Below are 16,350 nucleotides of genomic sequence, written 5' to 3'. Positions count from 1 at the left end.
ATTATTTTGAAACATTCTTCATGGCTTTCCATCATAACTAGTGGTTTGTGGATAAAATTCTCATGCCTGCAGCATTACAAATCTGGAAAGTTGGTGGGATTCAGCCCTCTGAGAATGCTCCTTGCATTGGGGATTGGGGATACTGGGCACTATTTGAGAAGGTGCAGAGTAACCAAATGGGTGGAACAGGCTGGCATTTCTGGCACAGGAAAGAGGAAATGAGAAATAAAATGATATTTACATTTCAGTGGCAGTCAAAACATATGATACATTTTATAAATACTAGCATTACCCAGCCCATTGTGACAGTAGGCGTACACTCAGGTTGGCTCGGCTCAGGGAGCAAAAGCAGACCTGGCCGCCATCTTGCCCGTGAAGGACCTGCAGCTGCCATGGCCATGTCCCCGCTGCTCCACCCCCATTTTGCACCATCTACATGCATCATGCACTCAGACCCGCCAGAGAGCACCATGGGGCCACTGGAGTCTGTCATCCAGGTGCCAGCAGGATGGATCCTGGCCAGCCTATCCGGACCCGCCAGCCGGACTCCCTGAGCTCCTGGTGAGGCACGGCCTCCCTTCCACACTTGGCCCATGGACCTGAACTTATTTCCTGTTTGGAGCAGCACCTGGCTGCCACATGGGAGTGACTGTTACAATAAATAAACCCTGCTACAGACACTGGAGCTGGGGTTCAGGGATCCCTGCTCTGCAGGCAGAGCTCTGCCCCAGTGGGATCAGCCCAGAGGCATGGGGGTGGGCAGGGCTGCTCTCCAGTCCTGACTGGGCCAGCATTGTCCCAAGGTGCAGGGGAAGGTTTGGCTGGGGAGATGTCCTGCATGGGTGGGGGGAGAGTGTTGAGACCTGCCCTGCTCTGCAGGGGGTGGGGGGACAGGTGCTGGCAGCCTAGGACCTCCAGACTGGGAGTGTGCAAGGGAGATGCCCTGCACTGGTGTGGGGGATATATGCTGGGAGCTGTCTTGGCTGGAGAGGTGAAGGAAGAAGCTGTCCTGTCTGGGAGGGGAGAACTGGGGGAAGGGGTATCTGTCCTGGCTGGGGGTGGGTTAGGGAGTAACTCCAGAGCCAGCTGCTCACCCCTAAGGAAGCTGGTAACCAACATCCCTACCCTCAGCTGGTGCCAGCTCTAGCCCTGGGGAAGCTGGAGGCAGCTGCCTGGCTGCTCCTGGGGCAGGACTCCACCCCGCTACCCCAGGTTTCAGAGGCTGTCAGCTTTTCTATTAGGCCACTAGAGGACCAGCCCCAAACCCAGACTTCTCAAGTGTATTCTTCCAGTGTATTCTCAAATGTTCTCTGACACAGACACCTCTCCTTTTATAATAGTGTAGATAAAGATATAGGAAGACACAATCCCTGAAATGAAGAGCCTCGTGAGACAGCTAAGATATGGCAACCTGACCCTGACTGTCTGCTGACAGCAACACTGGCTATGTCTACACTGCAGCATTTTGTCGGCAGAGACAATACAAATGAAGTGCTCATAAGCTTTTGCCACAGTCATTTGCATATCTCTGCCGATGTTTTCTGTAGAAAAGGTTTTTGCGCAAAAAAAGTAGTGTAGACGGAGCCGATTTGTGCAAAACTCTCCTTTTGTGCAAAATCCTGTATACCTCTTTTTTTGAGGCATAAGAGATCTTGTGCAAAAGGGGTTTTTTTTGCACAAAACGGCCCCGTCTACACCGCTTGGTTTTGCACAAAAACCTCTTCTGCAAAAAGCATTGGCAGAGATATACAAATGACAGTGCGACAAATGCTAATGAGTACTTCATTTGCATTCTCTCTGCGGACAAAAGGCTACGGTATAGACATAGCCACTATGTATCTCTTCCCATCCTCCACCTGCTACCACACCCTTACAGGTGGAGGATGGGAAGAGATACATAGAGGGTACATACTCTCACAAGCCTGGGTGCTACCTCAGCCAGGCTTCTGAGAGTCTGTCTACCTCAGCTTCTATGTCATACACACATGGAGTTCTGCTTAGTCTACCTATTTTTTTAAAACACCTGACACATTCACACACATAACCCAGCTTTATTTGTCTCTCTCTAACCATTATTAATTCTACTACTGATTCCAATGAACCTGAATGAACAGACATAACCCAAAATCTGACTTATGTAATAAGTTTCAATTATGGGAAATCCATATTCTCTTGAATTCATCTTTTCCAAACTAGAGCATGTCATAGGATTAGACTCCTCTGTTTTCATTCTGAACAACAAAAATTTGCAGAAGATTGATTACAAAATGTGTCTTCCACTTAAAATGCAAACCAAAGTCTGGAGGAAACCTGGATATTTGTGGCAGCCTAACTTTGTTGCAGGACCCAAGAAAGATTGAGGCCCAGATCCTAAAGTAGTATGAATTGACATAGCTCTATTGATTTCAGTGGAGTGATGCCAATTTATACCAGCTGAGATTTTAAAACCCTCAAATCACTAGACCTCCCTTTTGTAAAAGTCCCAAGAAGACTGTTCCCAGCCTTGTAAACCTAGCAGTATGGTTATGCTTTCCCCGAGTCCTTCCACTTTTCAAATCTCAGTTACCTTTGCTTTTTATTTCAGTTCAGTTGTTTGGATTTGAAAGAACAAACAGGAAAAGGTGCCAATGCAGCCTTACCCTTTCTTTAAGAACACAAATCTTACCAGGAAGACAAATCCAGCAGGAGACCCCACCATATGCCAGCAATAAGCAGCAACAGCTTCACAGCAAGAACATTTTAAAAATACTTTCCCATCCACAGATCTTCCTATGGCAACACACCTTTCCCCCACCCCCACTCTGATTCCTGGGGCACTTTTCACTTCAGGCTTTCAAAGGAGCATTACGGTAGCTCTTAGGAGTATCAATATCAAAAGAAGGAATTTCTCCATGTTCCTTGGTTGGGCTTACCCTTTCTGGCAGGAACACAACATATCCAGATGCTTTTGCATCTGATCTGATCCTTTCTGAGTTCAAGCATCCTGTCAGTAGCCATATGTTGCTGTAGCAATGATTCTCAATGTTCTCCATCCCTGCCACTTCCTTTAAAAAAAATGTATGTCTGCAGTTTTCATACAGAGACTACTGACATCAGGGTCGAGTGGAGGCTTCTGGCACGATTGTCCTTCCAGTTCCAGAAAGAGGGGACTAGCCTCTCCCTATGGACCTACTGCACTACTTGGAGGGTGATAGAAATCTACTTCAAAATAATGCCAGAAGAACTGACCAAACAGCATTTCTGCAGGGAGAGTGCTTCCTGGGCTACAGTGGAATAGACAGTTTTCCAATGCATTTATCAGAGAATTTGTACAGCAGTTTCCTTTTTAATGAAAGAATAGGAATAATTAACACTAAGCAAACAACCTTTGTAAATGCAGATCTTTTTGCAAGTTCCTGCCCCTACAAGAGACCTGGAGAGGTTGTATCTCAGGAGATTCGGTCTGTCATAGACCTGCTTGGTGTGGCCATTGTGCCATCCCTAAGGATTTCATCCATGCCCCCCTCCCCTGCTCTCATCAATTGCTTCAGCCCCATTCTCCATGCAAAGAGATGAGAATTCAGGACTACAGCGCTCCCTTTTCCCTTCTGTTCCAGCCCTTTTCTCGGTATGTGACTTCTTGGAGGAAGAAAGGAGAGGGCTCATAGGGACTGTTATTGTGTTTCCCCTTGCACAGGTCACACAAGTGAGGTGCAGGCCTCCTGTGGGCCCCCCACTCTGTGCACCTTTGCAAGGACAGCTGATCTGTTCCTACGTGCTCCTATGGATCACAGATGCAGGGGGAGTTCAGACAATACTGCCAAACCTGCAGTGATAAGGCGTTGGGTACCCAAAGGGGAGCCAACAAACTTACCAGGGTAAGGTAGAGAGTGGGGGTGGCTCTGCGCTCTTGGAAGGGGTGGGGCCTCAGGCAGAAGGGATGGGGCTAGGGAGCAGCTGGCCTTCAGCTTCATTCAATCTGGGCCTCATGCCTCCTCTAGCCCTCAGAGTCACTGAGAGAGGCTCTGTGTGGCTCTTTGGTCACAATTTAAAGGGCCCAGAACTCCATCCACCACTGCTGCCACAGTAGCAACGACTCAGAGCCCCGGGCACTTTTGAATTGCTGGGCCCCTAGACAGTTGCTCCCTCCCTCCCTCCCACAGTTCCCTGTCGACAGTCCTGAGTCCCCATAAATGGTAATGCGATGTTCACTGCTCATAGTCCAGTGCCACATGGCGTGCTAGCTGTTTCAGGCCAGCTGAGCACTCTGTCCGTAGAATCATTTGAGTTTCCTGGGGAATCAGGATATTTTCTATCACTGGCTGGAAAACATCCCGGGTTCTCTCTCCTGTTTACTAGGAAAACTTAATCTACCGTGCCCTTAACTCTCCCCACAAACACACACACACCAGTTCTGGACACGTCATTACTTCTCCTTTCAGTTCCCGGCAGATTCAATCTCCTGGAATTTGTGTGACACAAGAGTTTGTGGCAGGTGATGTGAGAAGGTCACATACCTTGCAGAAATAGATTGTAATTTCCTGACTTCACAGGGAACTCCAGATTTGTTCGCGCTGACCCTATATAAATAAATACAAGCCTTTCTTTAGCAGTGAGTGAGCACAGTGCCCTCCATTTGGTAACAAACAACTTTCTCAGCCTCCTCCAAATCCCCATGTAAATGTGTTTTGATCCTTTACTACTCTGCCAAAAAGATTGCTGAAGTTGCTCCTTGATTCAGATCTTAGCCAAGGAGCACTGCAAGAGCAGCTGGGGTGCTTAGTCTGGCTTAATTTATTTGTAAGCATATGAATTATTCAGTAGTATAAACAGAAGAAAAGCTGTTTCTAACAGAAGTACGAGCAAATATAAATTATTGGATAAGGAGGAAAGAAGGGCTGTAGCCTTCTATTTTCTCATAGACCAAAAGGAGAGGATTTGTAATGGAAAGGAATCCCAGAGTGTTTGCGCAAGGATTTTGGCATTAAGGCTGTAGCAATTCAACAGAATGAGCGTAAAGTTATCCTGAAATTGTTTTACAATCCTGTGCATTATCTTTCAAATCTTCCCACAAATTTTATGTTATCCTTCAGGAATAATATCAGAAAAAGTTTTCCTTAACTCACTGCTGAAATCTTTTAGGGAATGGTAAATGTAACTTTTAAGAGCAAGACAACATTCATTAAAGAACACTATTAGCATTGTAGTATAAGGCTGCTTACTGGGGTATGTTCAAAGCTATCAGTTGAGCTCTAATATCTCATAAATACTCTCATAATATCTCAGAGTTAATATCATCTACTGGACACAAGAGCCACCTTGCAAGACCAACTCTCCAAGGATGTGATGGGATCTCCAACACTTGGGCTGTGTCTACACTGGCAAGTTATTCCGGAAAATCAGCCGCTTTTCTGGAAAAACTTGCCAGCTGTCTACACCGGCCGCTTGAATTTCCGGAAAAGCACTGACGATCTAATGTAAAATCATCAGTGCTTTTCCGGAAAAACTATGCTGCTCCCATTGGGCAAAAGTCTTTTTCTGGAAAACTGTTCCAGAAAAGGGCCAGTGTAGACAGCACAGTAGTGTTTTCCGCAAAAAAGCCCCGGTCGCAAAAATGATGATCGGGGCTTTTTTGCGGAAAAGCGCATCTAGATTGGCCACGGACGCTTTTCCGGAAAAAGTGCTTTTCCAGAAAAGCGTCCTGCCAATCTAGATGCGCTTTTCCGAAAATGCTTTTTACAGAAAACTTTTCTGTTAAAAGCATTTCTGGAAAATCATGCCAGTGTAGATGTAGCCGGGAAGTATTTGAATCAAGACTGGCTGTCTCTCAAAAGACATGAAGTAGCTCAACCATAAACTGTTGGACACACTGAGTGAGATTTTTCTAGTCTGTGTTGTACAGGAGGTCAGACTAGATTTTCAAAATGGCCCCCTCTGGCCTTTGAATCTATGCATTTACACAGACAACTTGTGTCTCTACTTTAGCTCGGGACTGACACCCTTCTGGCAGGGTTGTTCTAGGGTTCTGCAGGACACGTGCTAACAGTGTTTCTGCCAACAATGGCTGCTGCTAAGTACTTCATTGGTGTGTGTTTGCACAAGCAAAGGGCCATCAAAAGGCCAATATAGCCTGAGGAATGTGGGTAGGATGGATAGATACATGTATACATTTGCAGCCATAATATCTCAGACTGTCATCTAATCAGCACTTCAATAAACACTAAGCAGCAACAGGTTGGTTGGTATTTTCATGGGAAATAGCTCAGGAAGCTGCAGACATGTGGATGCTATGCTATGTAGATTAGATAAATATATTAGATGGATAGATGTGTTGAATCACTTTCTTCAGAGTCAGACCTGAATGGAATGTCTACGTCTTCATTCTAGGATCCTGGACGATGCCATATGTTAACACTCCTCTCTATTTGATCCTGGAGACTTGGCCAAATTCAAGATGGATAATTGTGTTCTGCCTACCTCAGATTTCCCATGCTAGTCGGGATAGATTCAAATCAATTGTTTAAACAAATTAGTCACCTCTTCTTACACAGATTGTATTTTAGAATTAGACTTGCTTAACACTTTGATCAGGGCTACTCAACATGTGGCCTGTGGGCTGCATGCGGCCCGCGGCCCATTTGTTTGCAGCCCATGGTGCTGTTTGGGTTTACGTAGGATTCAACACGTGGCCCGTGGGTGGGATCCTTTGAACATGGCCTCCACTAGAAACAAGCTCCACAAAGGCAAATTGATATAATATGTGTTGATATGCGTTTTAGCAGAGTTAAATTTCTGGACTGTCATTGCTCATTAAAAGTGCTTGTCATATGCATGGAAATCAGGTAAATATAGCATTTTATTAATATCAACAGAACTGACTTAAATGGGGCCTTTGAGATGTGTAGTCTTACCGTAATCTTTGTATTCATGCCTGTCAATGTGAAAGAAGCTATTTGCATATATTTGCATATATATTTGCATGTATATGCAACCATACTTAAGTTGCGGCCCTCGGCATGTGCTGTGAGTATCATTGTGGCCCCCGGGGCTTCCACAGTTGAGTAGCCCTGACTTAGATGATAATTTCCATCATCACCTCTAACATGTTCATTCTAAACTATCATTCTATAAATTAACTGAAAAAATTATTTCCATAAGTTGAATCTCTGTGTCATGAATTGACGTGCAGCAGTAAGCAAAACAGATAAAATTGGATAGAGCAATTATATATAAATCCCAGACTACAAGATGACTGCTGGTGTTCTCTGAATCTCAATATTTTCAGCTTACAGATGGCTATAGAATTGAAACAGATCTTTGTGATTCAATGGGCTCCCCACATTTTTTTAGAATGGGATAAATAAATTACTGCACATACTCATCTTTTATTTTTCTAGAAACATGAACACTAATTTTGCAGCTTTGGCCATTTCCAATCAGATTCAAGTTTAAGTGAAGTAATCCAGCTAAGAAGAAAATTATCTATTTCCCTCTTTTCTCAAGTCGTCATCATCACAGTATCTAGCACTGGAATTTTTGAAGGAATTTGATTTCCAATTCAACATAATTGCTCTTCAGAGGAAAACTGAATTTTCTTGGATGAATTTCTCATGTTTTCAGAATATCTAAAACATTTTTTTTTTTTTTTTGTAAATCATTATGAGTTGTCTCGGTTTTTTGTGAACATCCCTAACAAAGTAATAAAAAATACTCTTAATATTTTTTCATAGTTAAATTGCTCCAAAATCTAAGGCATAGACTACATTTGAATACTTTAATTTGTAACTGATCAAAATTATTAATGATTTTTGTAGCTAATCTAATTGTCAGAATTATGGGCAGAATTAGGTCAAGAACTCAAGCCATTCTTATTCTTTAAATGCCTATATCCTATATATGATCCTAGGTAATAAACAAGGGGAATTGCTCATTTATAAGCATAAATTCAATACAATTGGTATTACTGAAAGATGGTGGGATGAATCGCATGATTGGAATTCTAAGAAATCAGTTCTTATAATAACCTATTTAGGAAGGATTGAAAAGAACACTCTGTGTACAAAATGACCTGCTTTCAAGTCACTGACAACTCAAGAAGATGATTCTGAATGCATGTCGATCATCCGAACAGATAAAGCCCAAAATGGGATATTAATTGGAGTCTGCTATAGGCCTCCAAATTACACTAGGGAACAGAATGATCGAGTCCTTCTGCACCTCTCTGTAATGTGTAGAAAAAATGCTGCATGATTATAGGGGACTTCAATTTCAGAGACATATACTAGTCTCACGCTGCCAGTACTAAAACATTCTTGGAACTTCTAATCGTTATGGATGATAGTTTCCTAACTTAAAAAATGTTGCATCCAACAATGGAAAATTCTCTATTATATCTCATCTTTGACAGACAAGGATGAATTCATCACAAAACTAAATCAATGGTAGTTTAGGTGCAAATAATTATAATGTGATTATTTTTATATTTTGTGAAAACAGAATATAAATTCAAACATGATGATATACATCATGACTCTTTAAAAGAGCCAATTTTACAAATCTGAAAACATTTATGAGCTAAAAGAGTTAGGAAACAGAATTGAAACAGAAAAATATAAATAATATTTTGTAATTGATAAAGAATACTTTATTAGACTCCCAAAAAGCCAAAATCTTGCAATCAAGGAAGAAAGTAGTATCACTTCAAGAAAACCCCAAGGTTTAGAGGGAGGAGGCAGCTGTAATTTATATAAATATAAAATGGAGGGGAAAGGGGAGAATTCCTAGTAATGAATAAAAATCTGAAGCTTGGAACTGAAGAAAACTGATAAGGGAAGCAAAGGGACATAAGGAACAATAAAGTTTGGTAAATATATTGGCTTGTTCATTGGCTATAGAGCCAGGGCAGTTACCCTGATCCTGACCTGATCATCTTTTGACTGAGCCAATACCTGAGTGGTGTTGATACTTCACATTACAGATCACAACATCATTCACTCAAATTTTGGCTAGCCTCCACTCACTCAGATTTAGCTTAGCTGTCCCTCCTTTATAAGGAAGAGAAGCCTGGTCAAATCTGAAAGAGTGGCATCTTGACCTGGCCTCAGCTGCCCCTCCATCATGACCAAGACAGGGGAGTAACTGGGGGAAATTTGAGTGAGTGACACTGCAACCTGGTACAAAACTGGTCCAAACTTGTGTGGCACTTCAACCGCATGCTCTATCATGCCATGCCACTCACTCAAGTTCAGAGGGAGGGAGTGTAGGTAGGAGCTCATGGATTTGGGTGGAGTTAGACTTCTGATAGAGGAGAGACTGCCTAATAGGGGAAATCAGTCAGGGAGGCAATTTGCTGCCCCAAATACACACACATTTTAAATGGGGGTCCACAGCCTGTACGTCCTCTCCTAGATGGAATTAAATAGAATTGTCAATAATAAACCAGGACAGGCAGAAGTGTTCAGTAACTAACTGTTCTCTATTTGAGTGAAAAATAGATAATGTTGTTATCGCTCATGATAATGATGACGACAATGGCAACACACTTTTCATTCCCATAGTAACTCAGCAGAATCTCAGTTAGGAGCAACTAAAGTTATTCCTTTTTAAAGCTGCAGACCCTGAGAGCTTGCTTGAAAAGAGCTGCATGAGGAGCTCTCTGGGCTGTTAAAATGCTTGTTTTCAGTAACTCTTGGAACACTGGGAGAGTTCCAGAAGATTGGAGGAAACCTAATGTTGTGCCAATATTTTAAAAGGGTAAATGGAACAACCTAGTTAATTATAGGCCTATAAGTCTGATATTGATCTCAGGGGGAAATAATAAAACAGCTGATACAGAACTCAATAAAAAAAATTAAAGGAAGCCAATATAATTAGTGCTAATGAACAGGGGTTTATAGAAAATAGAGCCTGTCTAACTTGAAATCTAAGTCATCCTTGAATGAATTAACAAAGGAATATCAAGAAGGAATAGGGAGCTTCCATTTCCTCTGTATTTGGCACTGGAGCAACTGCTGCTCAAATACTGAGTCCAGTTCTGGCATTCCCAGTTCAAGCAGGAATATGCCAAAGCCCATTAACAAACAGTAACTGGGTCCATAGGGTCAGTTAAGGCGCGTCTAGACAGCAGCGCTATTTTGGGATACTTCCAGTATCCTGAAATAGCAATTCCACGTCTTTTAAACAAGCCCGTTATTTTGAAATAGCTTTCAAAATAATGGACTTGCTATTCCAATGTCCCTGAAGACATTGTTCCATGAAGATTAAGGGACATTTTGGAATAGTGATTTATTTCGAAATACACTCAAAATAAGCTACGCAATTTGTGTAGCTCAAATTGCATTGCTTATTTCAAGCTATGGGTGCAGTGTAGATGCACCCTTAGTGTGCAGCAAGCTAGTGGGCTACTGTTCCACACCTTGGCCAGCCACACATTAATTCACCATGTAGACAAACCTTCCAATTAGAAATAAGGCACCATTTTTTTACAGTGAGGACAATTAATTATTAGAGTAATTTACCAAAGTTTGTGGTAGACTATCATCAGCAATGTCTAAGTCAAGATTGGATATTTTTTCCCTAAAAGATCTAGAATCATAGGCTACATCTAAATTGCACGCCTTTTTTGACAGAGGCTTTGCTGACAAATACTGTCTACAAAACCTCTGTCAAAAAAGAGTGTCTAGACTACAATCAGTATTGTTGACAAAGCTAGCGCTTTTTTGAAAGAGAGTCTAGACGCTCTCTTTCAAAAAAGCACAGTTTGCATGCAATAAAACCTTTTTTTGAAAGAGTACTTTTGAAAAAAGGCGTTATTCCTCATAAATTGAGGTTTACTGCTGTTGACAAAACTGTTGTGTTCTGTCGACTTACTGTTGGCAGAACGTGGCGGTAGTGTAGACACAGGTATAGTTTTGTCAACGAAACCCTGTAGTCTAGACACACCCCTAGGCTTCGTCTAGACTGGCAAGTTTTTCCGCAAGTCGACAGAACACAACAGTGTTTGTTTTGCGCAAAAAAGCCCCGATGGCGAAAATGGCGATCGGGGTTTTCTTGAGCAAAACTGCGTCTAGATTGGCACAGATGCTTTTCCGCAAAAAGTGCTTTTGCAGGAAAGCGTCCGTGCCAATCTAGACGCTCTTTTCCGCAAATGCTTTTAACGGAAAAACTTTTCAGTTAAAAGCATTTGCAGAAAATCATGCCAGTCTAGACGTAGCGCCAAAGTCATAGAGCTGGAAGAGACCTAAGAGGTCATTGAGTCCAGCTCCCTGCCCAAAGCAGAACCAATCCCAACTAAATCATCCCAGCCAGGGCTTTGTCAAGATGGGACTTAAAAACCTCTAGGGATGGAGATTCCAGCACCTCCCTAGGTAACCCATTCCACTGCTTCACCACCCTTCTACTGAAATAGTTTTTCCAAATATTCAACTTAGTCTGCTCTAGTTCAAACTGAAACTAATTCGGCAAAGTTCTATGGCTTGTGTTATACAGAAAGTCATACTAGATAGCCACAATGATCCCTTCTTGCATTTTAATCTGTGACTCTGATATGAGAGACAATGATCAAGCTTCATTTTTATTTCCAAATAATGTGTATTCTGCATTTGTCTGGGTTCTGTTGTGTATAGGTTGGGCCTGTACCCATATGCCAAGAAATTCTAGCAGGAGATTGCTTAATCATTTAAACACAGTCAGAAGAGACACAGGACTGGTCTCCATTATCAGGGCTCCATGAGGCTCTGTGGCCCCATCCCTTGGCTCTGGGCAGAAGTTACAGCAGGTCTGCAGCTGCCCTTTCTGTGACTGCTGCTCTAACTATGAGGTAAGACTGTCTAGGTCTAGGAGAATTTGAGTAGCCCCCACACAAATGACAGGCTGGACCTCCTTGGTCTGGCACCCTTGGGAACCTGACTGGGGAGTTTGCCAGACCAGGGAAGCCAATTCTGTTGCTGGCTTTCAGGCTCTCCCAGGAGGCTGCCAGCCTCCCGGCCCCAGTCACACTCCCAGCCCCAGCCACTGGCCCCAGCCTTGGCCACTGGACCTGGCAATGCTCCTGGTCCGAGTCCCAGCCTCCAGCTGTGCTCCTAGTCCTGGCCACTGACCAGTCTGCTGCTGGTCTCCCAATTGGCCCCCACTCCAAGCCACCAGGGCTCTCTCATCCAGCAACATCTGCGGTCTAGACCAGAAAGTCCTGGACCAGAGAGATCCTATCTGTATAAAAGAGCTAGAGCTGATTCAGGGAGCAAGGATTCTACAAAGGCCTTGATCTCTCTGATAGAGATAGTGAGAAACCTACAAACCTTGCTGGCTCACCTTCCCACCATGTAGGTGCAGAAAGTTGTCCAAGTGTCACAAGCCACACTGCCTTCACCTCCAAACCCCACTCCCTACGAGCCCAACATCCCCCTACTACCTCACAAGTTCAATGGCAATTGTGATAAATGTCATAGGTCTCTAAATCAGTGTTGACTCCTTATTTTTGCTGCTCCCACCACAATACCCCACTTACCAAGCACAGGAGAGATTGATTCTCAGTCTGCTTACTGGGGGAGGGAAGGGAGGCTGCCTTGAACATCTCCAATCCTGGAAAAATCAAACCTGCTTCTGGGGCAATTTGAGGACTTTGCACAAAGGCAGAGAGCTTCAATATCCAGAAGCCAAGTGTCAAGTGTTGCAGCAGTGATGCCAGCCAGTTGCTAAAAATGCAGCAGAGTTCCAGTGCCTGGAAATAGATCCAGAGTGGAATTAAGTCCCTTTGCAGTATCATTTATGGCTTAGCTTAAACGATGGTATTAAAAAATAGAATCCCTGTGTGGCCTAGTCAACCTGTGCAACAAGATCATTGACTGCCTGACCAAATACAACCAAAATTCTCCCGGGTCCCGCCAGCACTTGCCCTGACATCACCAGTCCCTTCTCCATCATCTGAAAACTTGCAAGTTGATCGGGTCCAGTCTTTCCCACATGGAGAAGAATTTATACTTGGCATTGGGCCTATGATTATACTATGGGGAGTCCAGACACTTTACATCAAGCTGCCCTCACATGTTGGTTGGGAAACACTTACCATCAGCCCCAATGGTGGTTAGGCTGCAGTAACAGTCTTCTCTCCCCCGCAAAGACCATACTAACTTGTCTGTTGGTAGTCTGGGGATGGCCAATCTGTATCCAACTTATCTCCAACTCCCTCTTTAGCTCCAGCACTCTGCAATGTCCAACATCGATTTAGGGGTGCTGGTGTATTCAGTGCCTCAGTCACTTTCATGGACCTAGTGTTCACCCAAGCACAAAATATTCCTACCCAGTGCAAGGACTTCCCAAGTTAGAGGAGTCCATAGACAGGTTACTCCTTTTGTCAGGACCAGTTAGCCACCAAGCAGGTCCCCTAGAGATAATTACCCTTTGAAGCCACCAAGAAATTCTCCAGTTTGGAATAATTTGTGTCCTGAATTCATCAGATATCTTTGACATTCCTGGGATTATCGCTCATGACCTGCACGTCTACTAGCAGTTAGGTATGATACATTTTGACTCGCTGTCTTGCTGAAAGTCCTGTTTCCCAAGAGCCACCCAGGGGGACACTCCAGGCTTCAGATATTGAAAATGTGCCATGATTCACTACTTACGAGCCATTTTGGCCAATTCAAGACCTGTAATCCAGCTGCCATGGATTTAATCTATACCAGGTGCATCAGGGACTTGCAATTTGGAAAAAAAAGCCTACAGACATAATGTGGATCAAAACTATCAGGCTGCCCTACTCAGACCATTGGGGCAAAGATGTGGCTGTCTGCCCAGAACCTTAAATCAATCCACCAAACTGCATTAATACACGGGCCTCTTCAAGATTATACAAAAGGTAAACCCATGGGCTTCAGATTACAGCTGTCTGAGTGCTTGAAGATCCACCCTGTCTTTCACATCTCACTGTTAAAGTCCTTCACTGAGAACCTATACCCAAACCACTCCAGTCCTCCACTGACACCCACAACTCATGCCAGAGCATGAGTATTTGGTCCACCAGATCCTCAGTTCTTGGTTAGGCCAGGCTTCCAGTACTCAGTGAAATGGGAAGGCTACAAGACAAACAGACAATGTGAGGAGCCAATAAAGAACATCAGCACCTCAGACCTATTTCAAGAGTCTCATCAAAAGTACCAGAAGAAACCAGACCCCAAAGAGGCACCCTCAGGTGGTAGGGGGCACTGTCAGGAATCAGGGCCTGCAGCAGAGCAAATTTAGAAGTAGGTCCTACAGCAGAGTTGGTGTCTAAGCAGCCTGAAAAGTGCAGCTGGCTTGTATAAGCTGCCTGATTGAGGGGAAGAGTCAGCAGATCGGCTTGTGAGCCCAGCAGCAGGTCACAGCTGCTTAAAGCACTTGCCCATGGCCATGATAGCTCTGTGCCTACTCCAGATAATTCAGTCCCAACCCTTGTCTCAGATTCCAGACTTCTGACTTTGATTCTGAGCTTTGGCTCTGGCACCTGGCCATTGATGCCTGGTCTGAACACAAAGGCTACATCTACACTGGCATGAATTTCCGAAAATGCTTTTAACGGAAAAGTTTTCCGTTAAAAGCATTTTCGGAAAAGCACGTCTAGATTGGCAGGATGCTTTTCCGCAAAAGCACTTTTTGCGGAAAAGCGTCCGTGGCCAGTCTAGACGCGGTCTTCCGCAAAAAAAGCCCCGATCGCTATTTTCACGATCGGGGCTTTTTTGCGGAAAACACTACTATGCTGTCTTCACTGGCCCTTTTGCGCAAAAGTCTTTCAGAAAAAGACTTTTGCCCGAACGGGAGTAGCATAGTTTTTCCGGAAAAGCACTGATGATTTTACATGAGATCGTCAGTGCTTTTCCAGAAATTCAAGTGGCCAGTGTAGTCAGCTGGCAAGTTTTTCCGGAAAAGCTGCTGATTTTCCAGAAAAACTTGCTAGTCTAGACACAGCCAAAGAGTTACTGCCCATATCTCAGTCTTTGGCACCCCGGAGCATTGAAACATTGGGGGGGGGGGGGGAGGGGAAGAGATGAGACCTAGTATGGGGAGCACCCATAATTCTGGCATTTCCTAACTTTTGGGTACTTGACTTTGTCCTTAAATGTTCTTTTAATGTAGTGTGTGTGTGTGTGTGTTTGTGTGTGTGTGATAGCTTGCATAAACTGACTTAAAACAGCCATCACAATTGCAAACACATAGGCAGACTGAGCTTCACATGTCATAATTGAAGGCCTCTTTATATTTCAGACAAGTGTGGGGCTTTAATTCACCATCCCAGGTAAACAGATCTACCAAAACAAAAAGTAGGTGTGGGATCTTCAGAACAGGCAATGGCAAAATTAAGACGATATCGCAACCGGAATAGAAAGAAGAGACGAAAACTGCGCAAGATGAGGAGGGATAAAAGGCGCAAGAAGAAAAGTCAGGAGAAGAAGAGAAGAGGTAAAACCTAAACTTACTTTACATTGATATGTGGATTATTACTGTAGCTCTTCAAAAGGATTTGGAAAAGGGGTATCAAATAATTGAATAAGTATAGGGGATAGCAAGGACTGAATGGAGACAAAAGCTCACAGATCAGATCAGCATGGCTATTTCCAGTGCAAACTCTCCCTCTCCATGGACAAGGTATCTCAGACTAATTTGGTATTTCAGTCCATGCCATGTCTAAACCGCACCTTTGTCTCTACTGAAACTGCCAACAAAGGTGAAAATTAGTTCCAATTGCTGCTGTTTTCTGTGATACAGGCAGCTGTCCATTGGGAACTGAACTAAAAACATTCACTTGTCACATACAGGACAACACACAGCCATTAAATGGTCACTGAACAATATATGAATATCAATAGAATGGGCTTTATTCATTTGTCCCTTTTTCTTTCATCTACACAGTGCATAAGTGCTTCTACAGAAAGACTTGAGGAATCAGCTATATCCAAGCCTTTCCCATCTAAAGCAAGCCGGGGAGACACTTTGCAAGATCTTGGAGCTTTTGTAGTATGAAACTTAGCTAACAATCATATTTCTTCTGACTGTTTCCTGGTGTATATTTTTCTATGGTGAACTACTGAAAATGAGCATTCCCAGGATTAGTAATGAATGGATGTTTGATCAGGTTTTTTTTTTAAGTCATGGATGAATTGGTTTAAGAAAAGTATGTATACAAATAAGATTTACCCAGACTGCTTAGGGCTATGATCATATCAGTTCTAAGATACAGTGCTCATTACTGATCACTGTTTGAACGGGAGACCACCAGAGAAAACTGAAATGCACCATCTAGCTGAGTCAGTGATGCGGTAGAGTATGTAGCAACCTTACAATGATTTAGTATTGAAGCACAATGTGCCAGGATGATGATAAAGGTCATTGTGATGCTGG

The 16,350-nt window shown here is 43.4% G+C and overlaps 1 long non-coding RNA gene across 1 annotated transcript; it reads left to right on the top strand.

The window, feature by feature from the left end:
• Nucleotides 1-15,205: 15,205 nt before the first annotated feature.
• Nucleotides 15,206-16,006, top strand: LOC142827010 (uncharacterized). Its single transcript, XR_012901346.1, has 2 exons — nt 15,206-15,411; nt 15,862-16,006. It is a non-coding gene; the product is annotated as an uncharacterized LOC142827010 (long non-coding RNA).
• The last annotated feature ends 344 nt before the right edge of the window (nt 16,007-16,350 follow it).

The sequence above is a fragment of the Pelodiscus sinensis genome, chromosome 1 (assembly GCF_049634645.1).
Source record: "Pelodiscus sinensis isolate JC-2024 chromosome 1, ASM4963464v1, whole genome shotgun sequence".
NCBI lineage: Eukaryota > Metazoa > Chordata > Testudines > Trionychidae > Pelodiscus > Pelodiscus sinensis.
The sequence above is the reverse complement of the archived record's forward strand: the minus strand, read 5'-3'. Positions and strand labels throughout refer to the sequence as shown.